Genomic DNA, 13,237 nt, shown 5'->3' with positions numbered 1-13,237 from the left:
TGCAGCCTTTGCACATAGTGCTGTCTATGCATGGAGTGCTGCCTTTGCACAGAGTGCTGCCTTCACAAGGAGTGCTGCCTTCGCAAGGAGTGCTGCCTTCGCAAGGAGTGCTGCCTTCGCAAGGGGTGCTGCCTTCGCAAGGAGTGCTGCCTTCGCAAGGAGTGCTGCCTTCGCAAGTAGTGCTGCCTTAGCAAGGAGTGCTGCCTTCGCAATGAGTGCTGCCTTTGCAAGGAGTGCTGCCTTTGCAAGGAGTGCTGCCTTCGCAAGGAGTGCTGCCTCCTCAAGGAGTGTTGCCTTTGCAAGGAGTGCTGCCTTTGCAACAAGTGCTGCCTTCGCAAGGAGTGCTGCCTTCGCAAGGAGTGCTGCCTTCGCAAGGGAAGCTGCCTTCGCAAGGAGTGCTGCCTTCGCAGGGACTGCAGCCATCGCAAGGAGTGGTGCTCTCGCAAGGAGTGGTGTTCTCGCTAGGAGTCCTGCCTTCACTGGGAGTGCTGCCTTCGCAAGGAGTGCTGCCTTTGCATGGAGTGCTGCCTTCGCACGGAGTGCTGCCTTCGCACGGAGTGCTTCCTTCGCACGGAGTGCTGCCTTCGCATGGAGTGCTGCCTTCGCACAGAGTGCTGCCTTCCACGGAGTACTGCCTTCGCAGAGTGTGCTGCCTTCGCACTGAGTGCTGCCTTTGCACAGAGTGCTGCCTTCTACGGGAGGACTGCCTTCGCAGGGAGTGCTGCCTTTGCAGGGAGTGCTGCCTTTGCAGGGAGTGCTGCCTTCACAGGGAGTGCTGCCTTTCCATTGAGTGCTGCCTCGGCACAGAGTGCTGCCTTCGCAAGGAGTGCTGCCTTCGCAAGGAGTGCTGCCTTCGCAAGGAGTGCTGCCTTCGCAAGGAGTGCTGCCTTCGCAAGGAGTGCTGCCTTCGCAAGGAGTGCTGCCTTTGCGAGGAGTGCTGCCTTCGCAATGAGTGCTGCCTTCGCAAGGAGTGCTGCCTTCGCAAGGAGTGCTGCCTTCGCAAGGAGTGCTGCCTTCGCAACGAGTGCTGCCTTCACACGGAGTGCCGCCTTCGCACGGAGTGCTGCCTTCGCACGGAGTGCTGCCTTCACACGGAGTGCTGCCTTCGCACGGAGTGCTGCCTTCGCACGGAGTGCTGCCTTCGCACGGAGTGCTGCCTTCGCACGGAGTGCTGCCTTCGCACGGAGTGCTGCCTTCGCACGGAGTGCTGCCTTCCACGGAGTGCTGCCTTCGCAGGGAGTGCTGCCTTCGCAAGGAGTGCTGCCTTCGCAAGGATTGCTGCCTTCGCAAGGAGTGCTGCCTTCATAAGAGGTGCTGCCTTTGCACGGGGTGCTGCGTGTTTTGAAAGACGAAGAGCAGAGATGCTTCGCGCCGCCTGGCCCAGCAAGCGTAGTTTGCTTTGATATAGGAGCGTGTGGCGACGTAAAAAAAGACTAGTTTCCACAGTGGAATGAAAGGAGAGTAACGGAAAGTGTTTAATTTGTAACTACATAAGACGAAGACGTAGCTTTTGCGTGCGTTTGTGTAATCCGTGTTTCTTTTCGGTTTGTGTTTACGTCTTTGAGTGCGTTTTTGCCTGGGACGGTGAGGTCGTATCTAGTTGAAATTGATATCACGTACTGAGAACGGTAGTCGCTTGGCGGTGTCAAAGTTTTAAAATTGTAAGTGAAGGCATCGAGGAGTTACGGACGTTTATGCAGCGTGTTCTGAAACACGAAGAGCAGAGACGCGCCGCGCCGCCTGGCCCAGCAAGCGTAGTTTGCTTTGATATAGGAGCGTGTGGCGACGTAAAAAAAGACTAGTTTCCACAGTGGAATGAAAGGAGAGTAACGGAAAGTGTTTAATTTGTAACTACATAAGACGAAAACGTAGCTTTTGCGTGCGTTTGTGTAATCCGTGTTTCTCTTCGGTTTGTATTTACGCCTGTGAGTGTGTTTTTGCCTGGGACAGTGAGGTCGTATCTAGTTGAAATTGATGTCACGTACTGAGGTCGGTGGTCGCTTGGCGGTGTCAAAGTTTTAAAATTGTAAGTGAAGGCATCGAGGAGTTACGGACGTTTATGCAGCGTGTTCTGAAACACGAAGAGCAGAGACGCGCCGCGCCGCCTGGCCCAGCAAGCGTAGTTTGCTTTGATATAGGAGCGTGTGGCGACGTAAAAAAAGACTAGTTTCCACAGTGGAATGAAAGGAGAGTAACGGAAAGTGTTTAATTTGTAACTACATAAGACGAAAACGTAGCTTTTGCGTGCGTTTGTGCAATCCGTGTTTCTCTTCGGTTTGTATTTACGCCTTTGAGTGTGTTTTTGCCTGGGACAGTGAGGTGTATCTAGTTGAAATTGATGTCACGTACTGAGGTCGGTGGTCGCTTGGCGGTGTCAAAGTTTTAAAATTGTAAGTGAAGGCATCGAGGAGTTACGGACGTTTATGCAGCGTGTTTTGAAACACGAAGAGCAGAGACGCGCCGCGCCGCCTGGCCCAGCAAGCGTAGTTTGCTTTGATATAGGAGCGTGTGGCGACGTAAAAAAAGACTAGTTTCCACAGTGGAATGAAAGGAGAGTAACGGAAAGTGTTTAATTTGTAACTACATAAGACGAAAACGTAGCTTTTGCGTGCGTTTGTGTAATCCGTGTTTCTCTTCGGTTTGTATTTACGCCTTTGAGTGTGTTTTTGCCTGGGACAGTGAGGTCGTATCTAGTTGAAATTGATATCACGTACTGAGAACGGAAGTCGCTTGGCGGTGTCAAAGTTTTAAGATTGTAGGTGAAGGCATCGAGGAGTTACGGACGTTTATGCTGCGTGTTTTGAAAGACGAAGAGCAGAGATGCTTCGCGCCGCCTGGCCCAGTAAGCGTAGTTTGCTTTCATATAGGACCGTGTGGCGACGTAAAAAAAGACTAGTTTCCACAGTAGAATGAAAGGAGAGTAACGGAAAGTGTTTAATTTGTAACTACATAAGACGAAAACGTAGCTTTTGCGTGCGTTTGTGTAATCCGTGTTTCTCTTCGGTTTGTATTTACGCCTTTGAGTGTGTTTTTGCCTGGGACAGTGAGGTCGTATCTAGTTGAAATTGATATCACGTACTGAGGTCGGTGGTCGCTTGGCGGTGTCAAAGTTTTAAAATTGTAAGTGAAGGCATCGAGGAGTTACGGACGTTTATGCAGCGTGTTTTGAAACACGAAGAGCAGAGACGCGCCGCGCCGCCTGGCCCAGCAAGCGTAGTTTGCTTTGATATAGGAGCGTGTGGCGACGTAAAAAAAGACTAGTTTCCACAGTGGAATGAAAGGAGAGTAACGGAAAGTGTTTAATTTGTAACTACATAAGACGAAAACGTAGCTTTTGCGTGCGTTTGTGTAATCCGTGTTTCTCTTCGGTTTGTATTTACGCCTTTGAGTGTGTTTTTGCCTGGGACAGTGAGGTCGTATCTAGTTGAAATTGATATCACGTACTGAGGTCGGTGGTCGCTTGGCGGTGTCAAAGTTTTAAAATTGTAAGTGAAGGCATCGAGGAGTTACGGACGTTTATGCAGCGTGTTTTGAAACACGAAGAGCAGAGACGCGCCGCGCCGCCTGGCCCAGCAAGCGTAGTTTGCTTTGATATAGGAGCGTGTGGCGACGTAAAAAAAGACTAGTTTCCACAGTGGAATGAAAGGAGAGTAACGGAAAGTGTTTAATTTGTAACTACATAAGACGAAGACGTAGCTTTTGCGTGCGTTTGTGTAATCCGTGTTTCTTTTCGGTTTGTGTTTACGTCTTTGAGTGCGTTTTTGCCTGGGACGGTGAGGTCGTATCTAGTTGAAATTGATATCACGTACTGAGAACGGTAGTCGCTTGGCGGTGTCAAAGTTTTAAAATTGTAAGTGAAGGCATCGAGGAGTTACGGACGTTTATGCAGCGTGTTCTGAAACACGAAGAGCAGAGACGCGCCGCGCCGCCTGGCCCAGCAAGCGTAGTTTGCTTTGATATAGGAGCGTGTGGCGACGTAAAAAAAGACTAGTTTCCACAGTGGAATGAAAGGAGAGTAACGGAAAGTGTTTAATTTGTAACTACATAAGACGAAAACGTAGCTTTTGCGTGCGTTTGTGTAATCCGTGTTTCTCTTCGGTTTGTATTTACGCCTGTGAGTGTGTTTTTGCCTGGGACAGTGAGGTCGTATCTAGTTGAAATTGATGTCACGTACTGAGGTCGGTGGTCGCTTGGCGGTGTCAAAGTTTTAAAATTGTAAGTGAAGGCATCGAGGAGTTACGGACGTTTATGCAGCGTGTTCTGAAACACGAAGAGCAGAGACGCGCCGCGCCGCCTGGCCCAGCAAGCGTAGTTTGCTTTGATATAGGAGCGTGTGGCGACGTAAAAAAAGACTAGTTTCCACAGTGGAATGAAAGGAGAGTAACGGAAAGTGTTTAATTTGTAACTACATAAGACGAAAACGTAGCTTTTGCGTGCGTTTGTGCAATCCGTGTTTCTCTTCGGTTTGTATTTACGCCTTTGAGTGTGTTTTTGCCTGGGACAGTGAGGTGTATCTAGTTGAAATTGATGTCACGTACTGAGGTCGGTGGTCGCTTGGCGGTGTCAAAGTTTTAAAATTGTAAGTGAAGGCATCGAGGAGTTACGGACGTTTATGCAGCGTGTTTTGAAACACGAAGAGCAGAGACGCGCCGCGCCGCCTGGCCCAGCAAGCGTAGTTTGCTTTGATATAGGAGCGTGTGGCGACGTAAAAAAAGACTAGTTTCCACAGTGGAATGAAAGGAGAGTAACGGAAAGTGTTTAATTTGTAACTACATAAGACGAAAACGTAGCTTTTGCGTGCGTTTGTGTAATCCGTGTTTCTCTTCGGTTTGTATTTACGCCTTTGAGTGTGTTTTTGCCTGGGACAGTGAGGTCGTATCTAGTTGAAATTGATATCACGTACTGAGAACGGAAGTCGCTTGGCGGTGTCAAAGTTTTAAGATTGTAGGTGAAGGCATCGAGGAGTTACGGACGTTTATGCTGCGTGTTTTGAAAGACGAAGAGCAGAGATGCTTCGCGCCGCCTGGCCCAGTAAGCGTAGTTTGCTTTCATATAGGACCGTGTGGCGACGTAAAAAAAGACTAGTTTCCACAGTAGAATGAAAGGAGAGTAACGGAAAGTGTTTAATTTGTAACTACATAAGACGAAAACGTAGCTTTTGCGTGCGTTTGTGTAATCCGTGTTTCTCTTCGGTTTGTATTTACGCCTTTGAGTGTGTTTTTGCCTGGGACAGTGAGGTCGTATCTAGTTGAAATTGATATCACGTACTGAGGTCGGTGGTCGCTTGGCGGTGTCAAAGTTTTAAAATTGTAAGTGAAGGCATCGAGGAGTTACGGACGTTTATGCAGCGTGTTTTGAAACACGAAGAGCAGAGACGCGCCGCGCCGCCTGGCCCAGCAAGCGTAGTTTGCTTTGATATAGGAGCGTGTGGCGACGTAAAAAAAGACTAGTTTCCACAGTGGAATGAAAGGAGAGTAACGGAAAGTGTTTAATTTGTAACTACATAAGACGAAAACGTAGCTTTTGCGTGCGTTTGTGTAATCCGTGTTTCTCTTCGGTTTGTATTTACGCCTTTGAGTGTGTTTTTGCCTGGGACAGTGAGGTCGTATCTAGTTGAAATTGATATCACGTACTGAGGTCGGTGGTCGCTTGGCGGTGTCAAAGTTTTAAAATTGTAAGTGAAGGCATCGAGGAGTTACGGACGTTTATGCAGCGTGTTTTGAAACACGAAGAGCAGAGACGCGCCGCGCCGCCTGGCCCAGCAAGCGTAGTTTGCTTTGATATAGGAGCGTGTGGCGACGTAAAAAAAGACTAGTTTCCACAGTGGAATGAAAGGAGAGTAACGGAAAGTGTTTAATTTGTAACTACATAAGACGAAGACGTAGCTTTTGCGTGCGTTTGTGTAATCCGTGTTTCTTTTCGGTTTGTGTTTACGTCTTTGAGTGCGTTTTTGCCTGGGACGGTGAGGTCGTATCTAGTTGAAATTGATATCACGTACTGAGAACGGTAGTCGCTTGGCGGTGTCAAAGTTTTAAAATTGTAAGTGAAGGCATCGAGGAGTTACGGACGTTTATGCAGCGTGTTCTGAAACACGAAGAGCAGAGACGCGCCGCGCCGCCTGGCCCAGCAAGCGTAGTTTGCTTTGATATAGGAGCGTGTGGCGACGTAAAAAAAGACTAGTTTCCACAGTGGAATGAAAGGAGAGTAACGGAAAGTGTTTAATTTGTAACTACATAAGACGAAAACGTAGCTTTTGCGTGCGTTTGTGTAATCCGTGTTTCTCTTCGGTTTGTATTTACGCCTGTGAGTGTGTTTTTGCCTGGGACAGTGAGGTCGTATCTAGTTGAAATTGATGTCACGTACTGAGGTCGGTGGTCGCTTGGCGGTGTCAAAGTTTTAAAATTGTAAGTGAAGGCATCGAGGAGTTACGGACGTTTATGCAGCGTGTTCTGAAACACGAAGAGCAGAGACGCGCCGCGCCGCCTGGCCCAGCAAGCGTAGTTTGCTTTGATATAGGAGCGTGTGGCGACGTAAAAAAAGACTAGTTTCCACAGTGGAATGAAAGGAGAGTAACGGAAAGTGTTTAATTTGTAACTACATAAGACGAAAACGTAGCTTTTGCGTGCGTTTGTGCAATCCGTGTTTCTCTTCGGTTTGTATTTACGCCTTTGAGTGTGTTTTTGCCTGGGACAGTGAGGTGTATCTAGTTGAAATTGATGTCACGTACTGAGGTCGGTGGTTGCTTGGCGGTGTCAAAGTTTTAAAATTGTAAGTGAAGGCATCGAGGAGTTACGGACGTTTATGCAGCGTGTTTTGAAACACGAAGAGCAGAGACGCGCCGCGCCGCCTGGCCCAGCAAGCGTAGTTTGCTTTGATATAGGAGCGTGTGGCGACGTAAAAAAAGACTAGTTTCCACAGTGGAATGAAAGGAGAGTAACGGAAAGTGTTTAATTTGTAACTACATAAGACGAAAACGTAGCTTTTGCGTGCGTTTGTGTAATCCGTGTTTCTCTTCGGTTTGTATTTACGCCTTTGAGTGTGTTTTTGCCTGGGACAGTGAGGTCGTATCTAGTTGAAATTGATATCACGTACTGAGAACGGAAGTCGCTTGGCGGTGTCAAAGTTTTAAGATTGTAGGTGAAGGCATCGAGGAGTTACGGACGTTTATGCTGCGTGTTTTGAAAGACGAAGAGCAGAGATGCTTCGCGCCGCCTGGCCCAGTAAGCGTAGTTTGCTTTCATATAGGACCGTGTGGCGACGTAAAAAAAGACTAGTTTCCACAGTAGAATGAAAGGAGAGTAACGGAAAGTGTTTAATTTGTAACTACATAAGACGAAAACGTAGCTTTTGCGTGCGTTTGTGTAATCCGTGTTTCTCTTCGGTTTGTATTTACGCCTTTGAGTGTGTTTTTGCCTGGGACAGTGAGGTCGTATCTAGTTGAAATTGATATCACGTACTGAGGTCGGTGGTCGCTTGGCGGTGTCAAAGTTTTAAAATTGTAAGTGAAGGCATCGAGGAGTTACGGACGTTTATGCAGCGTGTTTTGAAACACGAAGAGCAGAGACGCGCCGCGCCGCCTGGCCCAGCAAGCGTAGTTTGCTTTGATATAGGAGCGTGTGGCGACGTAAAAAAAGACTAGTTTCCACAGTGGAATGAAAGGAGAGTAACGGAAAGTGTTTAATTTGTAACTACATAAGACGAAAACGTAGCTTTTGCGTGCGTTTGTGTAATCCGTGTTTCTCTTCGGTTTGTATTTACGCCTTTGAGTGTGTTTTTGCCTGGGACAGTGAGGTCGTATCTAGTTGAAATTGATATCACGTACTGAGGTCGGTGGTCGCTTGGCGGTGTCAAAGTTTTAAAATTGTAAGTGAAGGCATCGAGGAGTTACGGACGTTTATGCAGCGTGTTTTGAAACACGAAGAGCAGAGACGCGCCGCGCCGCCTGGCCCAGCAAGCGTAGTTTGCTTTGATATAGGAGCGTGTGGCGACGTAAAAAAAGACTAGTTTCCACAGTGGAATGAAAGGAGAGTAACGGAAAGTGTTTAATTTGTAACTACATAAGACGAAAACGTAGCTTTTGCGTGCGTTTGTGTAATCCGTGTTTCTCTTCGGTTTGTATTTACGCCTGTGAGTGTGTTTTTGCCTGGGACAGTGAGGTCGTATCTAGTTGAAATTGATGTCACGTACTGAGGTCGGTGGTCGCTTGGCGGTGTCAAAGTTTTAAAATTGTAAGTGAAGGCATCGAGGAGTTACGGACGTTTATGCAGCGTGTTCTGAAACACGAAGAGCAGAGACGCGCCGCGCCGCCTGGCCCAGCAAGCGTAGTTTGCTTTGATATAGGAGCGTGTGGCGACGTAAAAAAAGACTAGTTTCCACAGTGGAATGAAAGGAGAGTAACGGAAAGTGTTTAATTTGTAACTACATAAGACGAAAACGTAGCTTTTGCGTGCGTTTGTGCAATCCGTGTTTCTCTTCGGTTTGTATTTACGCCTTTGAGTGTGTTTTTGCCTGGGACAGTGAGGTGTATCTAGTTGAAATTGATGTCACGTACTGAGGTCGGTGGTTGCTTGGCGGTGTCAAAGTTTTAAAATTGTAAGTGAAGGCATCGAGGAGTTACGGACGTTTATGCAGCGTGTTTTGAAACACGAAGAGCAGAGACGCGCCGCGCCGCCTGGCCCAGCAAGCGTAGTTTGCTTTGATATAGGAGCGTGTGGCGACGTAAAAAAAGACTAGTTTCCACAGTGGAATGAAAGGAGAGTAACGGAAAGTGTTTAATTTGTAACTACATAAGACGAAAACGTAGCTTTTGCGTGCGTTTGTGTAATCCGTGTTTCTCTTCGGTTTGTATTTACGCCTTTGAGTGTGTTTTTGCCTGGGACAGTGAGGTCGTATCTAGTTGAAATTGATATCACGTACTGAGAACGGAAGTCGCTTGGCGGTGTCAAAGTTTTAAGATTGTAGGTGAAGGCATCGAGGAGTTACGGACGTTTATGCTGCGTGTTTTGAAAGACGAAGAGCAGAGATGCTTCGCGCCGCCTGGCCCAGTAAGCGTAGTTTGCTTTCATATAGGACCGTGTGGCGACGTAAAAAAAGACTAGTTTCCACAGTAGAATGAAAGGAGAGTAACGGAAAGTGTTTAATTTGTAACTACATAAGACGAAAACGTAGCTTTTGCGTGCGTTTGTGTAATCCGTGTTTCTCTTCGGTTTGTATTTACGCCTTTGAGTGTGTTTTTGCCTGGGACAGTGAGGTCGTATCTAGTTGAAATTGATATCACGTACTGAGGTCGGTGGTCGCTTGGCGGTGTCAAAGTTTTAAAATTGTAAGTGAAGGCATCGAGGAGTTACGGACGTTTATGCAGCGTGTTTTGAAACACGAAGAGCAGAGACGCGCCGCGCCGCCTGGCCCAGCAAGCGTAGTTTGCTTTGATATAGGAGCGTGTGGCGACGTAAAAAAAGACTAGTTTCCACAGTGGAATGAAAGGAGAGTAACGGAAAGTGTTTAATTTGTAACTACATAAGACGAAAACGTAGCTTTTGCGTGCGTTTGTGTAATCCGTGTTTCTCTTCGGTTTGTATTTACGCCTTTGAGTGTGTTTTTGCCTGGGACAGTGAGGTCGTATCTAGTTGAAATTGATATCACGTACTGAGGTCGGTGGTCGCTTGGCGGTGTCAAAGTTTTAAAATTGTAAGTGAAGGCATCGAGGAGTTACGGACGTTTATGCAGCGTGTTTTGAAACACGAAGAGCAGAGACGCGCCGCGCCGCCTGGCCCAGCAAGCGTAGTTTGCTTTGATATAGGAGCGTGTGGCGACGTAAAAAAAGACTAGTTTCCACAGTGGAATGAAAGGAGAGTAACGGAAAGTGTTTAATTTGTAACTACATAAGACGAAGACGTAGCTTTTGCGTGCGTTTGTGTAATCCGTGTTTCTTTTCGGTTTGTGTTTACGTCTTTGAGTGCGTTTTTGCCTGGGACGGTGAGGTCGTATCTAGTTGAAATTGATATCACGTACTGAGAACGGTAGTCGCTTGGCGGTGTCAAAGTTTTAAAATTGTAAGTGAAGGCATCGAGGAGTTACGGACGTTTATGCAGCGTGTTTTGAAACTCGAAGAGCAGAGACGCGCCGCGCCGCCTGGCCCAGTAAGCGTAGTTTGCTTTGATATAGGACCGTGTGGCGACGTAAAAAAGTACTAGTTTCCACAGTGAAATGAAAGGAGAGTAACGGAAAGTGTTTAATTTGTAACTACATAAGACGAAAAAGTAGCTTTTGCGCGAGTTTGTGTAATCCGTTTTTCGGGTTGTATTTGCGTTTTTGAGTGCGTTTTTCTCTGGGACAGTGTGGTCGTATCTAGTTGGCGGTGTCAAAGTTTCATGACGTAAGTGAAGTGATGTAGTCGGCTTTGACGCAGAAGATATTCCGCCCGCCGATATTCGCCCCGTTCAGTATACGCGCGTCTCTCGCTGTCACTTGGTCGGAGTGGCCACCTTATAACGTAACTGGAAGCAAGCGGAGCGCAGCGGAGTCGCATTGCAAAGTCGCTTGCTAAGTCGGGCGGCTAGGAGGGGGAACAAAATGAATGCTGCCAAGCCAACAGGCTGCGCACTACACCCATACTCCCCGCCCCCATCACAAACCACCCCCCCGCCCTCACAAACCGCACAGGCGATGCAAATGTGCCTCTTGAAATAACTTGTTTGCGACTTCGCTTGTTAATTTTTGAAGCAAGTAAGGAAGCAGTATGTGCGCTGCCAAGCCATCAGACACACCAGCCCCCAAGCAGCAATTAAAATAGTCGCCGTTGATTGTATTAGCAGGTGTGCCACCCCCGCCTCTGACGGCGTGTATTACAGCGGATTTTTTTTTCATGGATTTCCCTCTGGACACCCTTTCACTGCTGTCACACAGCACTGCTTGTGGTTTAATTGTTATGTAATGCCCTAATTATTTTAATGCAGCCCAATTGCGACGATTTGTGTGTGTGTTTCATCTGTACATTTCTGTTTTGCTCTCCAAGTCGGGAGGCTGGGGTTGCAACAATATTACATTGTAGCCTGCTAAGTGGGGAAGTGCCGCCAGGAAGCAAATAGCTGAACATGGATGTCCGCCATGTCGACATGAAAATGGTGAGTCTGAACAGTCAAAATTTTATGGCGCCTCCAGGCGACTGTGAGACGCTGTGCTCATCCCTTGGACCGCACCACAGGATATCGGCTGCGAGCTGCGAATTCCGACGAGCGACAGGCCGCATATTGCGCTCCTTAACCCTCCCCCCCCCCACAGGGGTGTGGGCGCAGCCCCTCCGCCCCCGCCACCCCACCTCCTATCGCAATACTGGACCGCGCTTTCCGACACATTCCGTCCTTGTCGTACAACGCATCTTCTGCTCTGTGTCCAACGGTTTTCACACTTTCCATTTTTTTTTTAGCTTTCAGCAGGCACTTCATCTGTAGCTCTACGTTATACGAATGGGCGGCACAAGAGGCAGCGCTGATTTATGCAGCATTAGGCATGTCTAGCAGTACTGGTACGTCTGTCTCTCATCTACTGTATTACAGTGGATTTCTTGCCTTTCATTCTCGTCTGACAACTTGTTATTTGGCGCCACACAGCACAGCTTATGATTATTGCAATGCTCCAATCGTCGGGAATTTCGATGCACATATTTGATCTGTACGTTCCTCTTTTCCTGACAGACAGCATGACTGATATAACACACCACACCAACGAACGTCTTTTATTCCAGCCGCCATTTGGCTCGACTACCATTCTACAACTTGGTTTGCCACTTTATTATTCGGTAGCGTCTAATTTCATAGAAGATCTTCCTTCTTGCTTCACCTCAGACTTAGTGCTTCTTTTCTCCTCACGAGTCTCCACTTCACTGCTTGTGTAGCGCTTTTGTGTGTTCTCAATTGTAGTAAACATACCATCTACACACTATGTATATATATTACTTTTCTCTATCCTTCTCCATTTACTTTACAGTTATATTACCTGTTACTTTCGTTCCTTCCTTACTTCTGTCGTTTCCTCTTTGGCCCATACATCCTCACTCTTCTCACCATGGCTTCCTTCTCCTCCTCTCATCCTTCCCCATATTACTATCCTCTTCAACTCTCTCAAACATACTTTCCACATACACTCCCTCCCTCACTCCCTTCTTTCTACATACTGCTTTTTCTCCTCCCCATCTCTTCTTTTCTGCATTACAGCATGCAAGCAAAGCAGTCTATTCAAGTTCTGTGGTTACTACACACAACTCAGCTGCAAAAGCATCTGTTACTGAACTTGCAAGAGATACCTTGCATGGAGGAATGACTGCTTACACAAACCTTACTCTGCACATTTGAGATACTGTACATGCAAGAGTTGCAGCACACACTATTCATGTTCTATTATCTGAAACTGCTGAATGTGAAATTCTTCCTATTCATTTCAGTATATCTGTACATGCAAGTGTTACTTTATACAGAAAGGTTGATACAAATGAAACAGTTACTGAATGTACAAGAGTTATGGCATCTACAAGATTAATCACAAGGTCTGCTATCCTTGCAGGTTGTGCTGTCCTCTCAATTTGAGCTGTCCTCTCTAGTTGAGCTATCAAGTTGAGTTGTCCTCTCAAGTTGAGCTGTCCTCTCAAGTTGAGCTGTAATCACAAGCTGTGCTGCCCTCACAAGCTGTGCTGTCCTCACATGCTGTGCTGTCCTCACAAGCTGTGCTGCCCTCACAAGCTGTGCTCTCCTCGCAAGCTGTGCTGCCCTTACAAGCTGTGCTGTTCTCGCAAGCTGTGCTGTCCTCGCAAACTGTGCTGTCCTCGCAAGCTGTGCTGTCCTCGCAAGCTGTGCTGCCCTCGCAAGCTGTGCTGCCCTCACAAGCTGTGCTGTCCTCGCAAGCTGTGCTGTCCTCGCAAGCTGTGCTGCCCTCACAAGCTGTGCTGCCCTCACAAGCTGTGCTACCCTCACAAGCTGTGCTGCCCTCACAAGCTGTGCTGCCCTCGCAAGCTGTGCTCCCTCGCAAGCTGTGCTGTCCTCGCAAGCTGTGCTGTCCTCGCAAGCTGTGCTGTCCTCGCAAGCTGTGCTGCCCTCGCAAGCTGTGCTGCCCTCGCAAGCTGTGCTGCCCTCGCAAGCTGTGCTGCCCTCGCAAGCTGTGCTGCCCTCGCAAGCTGTGCTGTCCTCGCAAGCTGTGCTGTCCTCGCAAGCTGTGCTGCCCTCGCAAGCTGTGCTGTCCTCGCAAG

The sequence above is a fragment of the Schistocerca cancellata genome, chromosome 11, assembly GCF_023864275.1.
Source record: "Schistocerca cancellata isolate TAMUIC-IGC-003103 chromosome 11, iqSchCanc2.1, whole genome shotgun sequence".
Lineage (NCBI taxonomy): Eukaryota > Metazoa > Arthropoda > Insecta > Orthoptera > Acrididae > Schistocerca > Schistocerca cancellata.
Note: the sequence above shows the minus strand (reverse complement) of the source record.